Here is a 5,907-nt window from a genome sequence, read left to right as displayed (position 1 = left end):
ACATGAATTGTCATCCTGCCTTTTTTTTTTTGCCAAGTTGCTCATCCTGCCTTTTTTGTTTACTCAAAACTCCTGTCCTGCCTTTTTTCAAATTTCATCCTAGCCTCCCCACCCCCTAAAAATCAAATGGTAGCTCCCTAAAGTTGTGTAAATACCTGAATATGCATGGACTGTAATATGCATTTAACGAAATAAAGTTTCATGAGAATAAAAATAACACACATTCAAGTTATGTAAATAAAGTTTTTCGCTAAACAAAATGGCTTTTTTTTTTAAATTTTCATTACCAGATTTCTCTATGAGTTTCGGATTTTTTTTCAATTCTTTAAACAACTCAAAACAAAGGGCATCTTCTCTTGTGTACATGTACACATTTTGTGAACATAACTTTTCTTCAATGGAAATATAAATGTTATTTTTTTTATTGTTAGAGTTAAGTTACAAAGAGAGAAAACTCATAAAATCTAAACAAAATATGGAAGGTAGATAAAAAATAGAAAGAGAAAAAATCTAATTATACCCACAACACAATCCGAATATATAAGTTGTATTTTACTTCTGAATATTGCGAATCTACATTCTAATCTACATTCTATGAACTATAATTGTTTAAAATATATGTGGCACTATAAACAATCAACTTTTTACCACAAATTTATCTGCTCTGAGGCTAATTTTAGTAAGGGGGTTAATTAAACACTTAATAATCATAGATATTTATTGATGCAAGGTTTTATCCTGCAAAGTTTGGTTGTTAAAATAGCCTTAGAATGAGACGTAAACTATTTTTTATCTTTTATATTTAGTTCTGACACGTGTGATTCAGAAATAATCATCGTTATTCGTCCATCATCTTAAAAAAGATTACACCTGTTGACTTCATCGTATTGCTTTGTATTTTATCTTATATGCATCATATATCACAGTAGTTACAAAGCACAATCTTTTGTCTTTCTAGATTTAATTTTAGTGTTTCTCTTTCGCAGTGCGTATTCGTTTGTCTTTCTTTTTTGATTTTTAATTCTTTCGTTGGTACAAAATCTATTCGGAGTACGAATGAAAAATTATCGGTCGTTAAATCGGAGATGATGTATATAATTATTCATATTGTACTACAAAAAGTGCAGAGCGTGCTATATTTACTTGTTCTTGAATATAGAAAGAATACACCTTATCGCTATTTGTCCGCCATTACTGGACATCACACAGGTTCCCGTAAAATTTTGACGTCACAATACAAAATATCTGACGCCACAATGGAAAAGTGATTGTTGTATGACGTCAAAAGTTCAAGCGGGACAGATTCTCGGGTCAGCCGGGAATAGCGATAAGGTGAATTGAGAACTAACATCCTCCCCCCTCTAAAAAAAAATAAAAAATATATATACATTTATATATCAGATCAGTTCCCAAATCAAAGTCGTCTGCATTATACATATAAAGCAAATCTTTACACGTTCATTGTTTCACAGTATTAAGCAGAAACATTGTCAGTGACATTTGCCAAGAAATCTTCTTCACAGAGTACAGAAGTAACGAAGGGAGAAAGTCTTAATATAGCCTATTACTAATAGTTTAGCTTAAGAACTTTTCAGACTTAATTCATCCTGCAGATTCTAAACATCGTTTGTTTTGTGTTGCGTTTTCATAGCTGAACGCACCCTATCTTTTGTAGGGTTGTTAAGCAACATCAGGGAAATCATTTAGTAAAGATGATTCTACTTATTATTTCACTTTGGTACAAAGTACACGCCCACTTTTTTTCAAAATAATTATTAACTCTTTCAAATAAAAAAACAAGAGGAAGGCAAATGTTTTGCACCTGTGAATAAAAACTTGCTGTTTTACTTCAAAGAGAATGGATCTGAAATTCTAATTACAATCAGTAAATAACTTCTAACGATTTAATCCTTTTTTCAATTAAAATCTAAGCTTCCTTAAGCAAAGAGACATGTGCGTTTACGTACATGTCTGCATGTCTGCATGTTTGTGTTTAAGATAGCTTCCAAGATTTTAGGTGATACGTTGCGTACATGTATATGTTTTAATTAGGTTAGACTGTCTCGTTTGACTTATAGAAGGGTTGAAAAGTGTCGAAAGGTTGTTGTATGGACTACCCATCTGAACGTACATCCTTTAAAATTTATATTTGCTGCTTCTCCGATAAGCACCGTCATCCAGGAGTAAGAAAAAGACTGATCCACTCGGAACCTAAATGAGCCCGGTAAGAATGCACTTGGCAAGTTTTCCCGCGGATTGTTATGTTATGAACCAGCACATAAAACACGACTTTGCGTTTCAGTCTCGTATCACGCAGGATTCATTTTTCATATCACATTAAGCTGTTCTCATCCCGAAGATGCATGTTAAATGTGCCGCTTGATGTTAAAAATTGATCTATGATCTATCGGTCAATCAGTTTAATCGACGAGTCAGAACATCTGGACAACGACTGTCATATTACTGACCTGATAGATTTGTTTTTTTTGTCCGGAAGAGTCGGATGTTGGTGGCTGAATTAGTCTGTTGTACTGTCTATTATTTTTGTTAATTCCTGTAATTTTTTTGTTGGTACTATTAATTGGAAAAAATCTATAGAACTTAATATAGAATGGATATACGAATAAAAATCTGTTGATTTACTTAATATAGAATGGATCGTATATTCTTATGAAATATTTACCATCAAATTCATACATGTACTAGTCTATATGTATGTTTGTGTTTAACATAGATTCGATGGTCTTAGTTGATAAAATGAAAGTTACTACATGGTCATGCATCAATAGATATATGTGTTCAATAAATTTATTTAGCCTCGTTATTTTAACTAATGGTAAGGAGCTCGACGTTAGAGCGGGAAGTTTTCGATCTCCGGCCCGCTCAAACCAAAGACTTTATAAGTTGTATTTGCATCTTCTCCGATAAGCACGTTTTTGTTTCTTGTTTCTTGTTTAGAGTTTTTATCATAAATCAGGCAGTTGGTTTTCTCTTTGGAATCGTTTCACATTTTGTCATGCAGCGGAGTTTCATAGCTTAATTACGCGTTTCGTTGAAAGTTGTATGATGATCCTATGGTGGCCGGATGCGGCCATTTCACCTTTTCGCGTTTTCGCGTTTTTTCCTTTCACTTTGCAAACGCGAAATCGCATCCGGCCACCATATGATCCGTGTCTATATTTGTTTACAGTCTCGTCGGTCACTGTTAAATGTAAATGTAGTTGCCAAATAATATCGCATCCCTTATTTTCATACGGAAAAAAACCCATATAAGTCAACAAAAAAAAAAAAAAGACACTGCACCACCTTGAAACATTACAAGCATTTTACTCTAAATTTCTTTCACTTTTTGTAAGTCGATTTTGTTCAGCGTGAATCTCTCTAAACTTACTTATAATACTACAAAACTTTTTAAGAGACAGATAAAAAATGGCCGCATAACTTTATTTGCCAATCAGATACAAGCTTATTATGATAAGAGGTTACTAAACGGCTTTCTACAATTGACAAGCGCCTACATCGTGGTGTTAAACTTCTAAAAATCAATTTGTATTTGCATCTGCAATATATTGACAAGCGATAAAAATCCATCGAAAAAAAAGTTCGACATAAAAATACCTCATCTTGGAATAAATCTCATATTATTCAAATCCTGTAACTTAAAGAGTTCAAACTTCAGATGTCTGTCTTTCTCTCTCTTTATGTTTATATGTGGGGATCTGCTCTGAGCGTTCCTGATGAAGGTAAATCCAGAAAAGGGCTTCGGACGTATAAATTTGTAATGTTTTCATCTTTTTCAAAGGATAAACAGAAGTTGGGGACTACAAAACTCAAGCTAGTTTTAGTTCGTGTACACAACCTTGATTTATTAAGTATTAGATACGGAACAAAGGTAACAAAAAATAGGCTGGTAACAACCGTTGCCGTATAGTTTTTCTGCACGAGTAGTCAGGTCAAATCAGAGGCGATAGCCGAGGACATTGTCCTTTCTACTAGTGCTAAAAACGGCTGGTTGTTACCATCCCTTTTAGTTTGTTACTTTTCTAACGTATACGACGTGTACGACGTTTTTAATTAGAAAGTAATACATTTGGCATTTAAGACGATTGAGTAATCAAAAAGATTGAACACAAAAAATTTGCATTCCACGATGTTTGGAGATATTTAGTCTTTAATAAAATAGGGATTTTGCGTTACCACTAGCGCTTCTCAAGTCTATCAGCTGTGTGCGAGTAAAATTATTGCTTATTTATTTGATACATATCAGTGAAGTAGGAGTAGGTTGAAAAGCTGACGAAAAGTGGGGGGGGGGGGGGGGGGGGGGGGGGTGGTGGGGGGAGGAGGTTGTTCTTAAAGTGACAAGCAAAAAAAAAAGACCTTTAATCTCTATTTTCTATCATAATAGTCTAATAGTATAGAAATAAGTTAATATCCTCTTTCGTAGCCACTTTATATTTTAATAACAAAATAAATAGAACCACAGGTTGAGTTATAATATTTGTAACGAACTAGCTCACTAGGTAACAATCTTGCCGAACGTCGGTGGTTCTCTCTGGGTACTTCGTCTTCCTCCGTCATGAAAAACTGTCCGCCATGATATATCCAAGAGTGCTGAAAGTGGCGTTTAGTATCAGCAATCATTCAATCAACCGATCAATGAATTAAGCAAGCAATCAACTATCATCAGCTGGCAAGATGACACGTTGATCTTCGCAGGCACGTGTAATGGCTATTCTTTTTAAACTCTACATTATCTCTGCTTTAATACACCTATGTGATATTATCTACATTTAGAAAAGAATGTTACTAAACCGGCACCAGGGACGTTCGAGCTTTGGTTCTGTACATGTGTTGTTGGCCTCAGTACAATTTTAAGACGAATAACAGCCATAACGGTGCTGTTCCTATTGATTTGTTTATTAAGTGCGTATAGGATTGTGTATCATCAACTGATACACCCTATTCTATTTTTATAAAAAGAATACAATTGATGAAAGAATAGACATTCAATCTTATGGTAAAGTTGTTTTGAAAAATCCATATAAAACGTACCTTTATTACGTTGCTGAGTCCAAATTACTGGTTTTTTATTTTCCTTTTCTTTATACGTAAATGAGAGGACGAAGATATCAAAAGGATGTTCAAACTCATAAGTCAAAGAAAAACTGACAACGCCATGGCAAAAACAAAACGAAAAAAGACCAAAAGGCAAACAACAGTCTACAGAATACTACATTGAAATCTTAAAACTGAGCTACACCAACACCTCCCTAAACTGCAATTGATCTTAGATGATCCGGAAGGGTAAGCAGATCCTGCACCACATGCGACACTTGTCGCGTCAATTCTATCAAATACGTTAATAAGTCACGAGATATAATAACTAACGCTCGGAGACAACAGTTCAGCAAGGCTTTCAAAGGAATTTCCAAAACTATCCAAGTTAAAATGCCTTTCCTTGATTAATACGCATTCTTGATATGTAAATTTATCATGAAGCATAATTATGATTAAAAGCTAGTTATTCGAGCCAGACGAATGAACTGAAAAAAAAAGAAAAGAAGAAGAATCTCACTCGTTGATTAAATGAAATAGTAAAGGTGAATTTTGATAAGGAGAATATCAACCGATAAGAAGACAAATTGTGTTTGCATTTTATACTATGTTATATGTAAGTAAACAGGGACAAGAAAGAAAACAGAAACTTGTTCAAGATAATGCGGAAACAGTATCTTCTTATATATTGCTAACTTAAAGACTACTTCTTCTTTTCTAATTAATTTTACCTGTCAGAAATCGTATATGCACCAATTTAGTAGAAAACAGTACGCATCTATCTAATTTGATGAATAACTGAAAGTAAGAGAATGCGCGTGTGATAGTTAAGAAACTCTGTTATCTTATTTC

Source organism: Mytilus californianus, unplaced genomic scaffold, assembly GCF_021869535.1.
Source record: "Mytilus californianus isolate M0D057914Y unplaced genomic scaffold, xbMytCali1.0.p SCAF_5, whole genome shotgun sequence".
Taxonomy (NCBI): domain Eukaryota; kingdom Metazoa; phylum Mollusca; class Bivalvia; order Mytilida; family Mytilidae; genus Mytilus; species Mytilus californianus.
Note: the sequence above shows the minus strand (reverse complement) of the source record.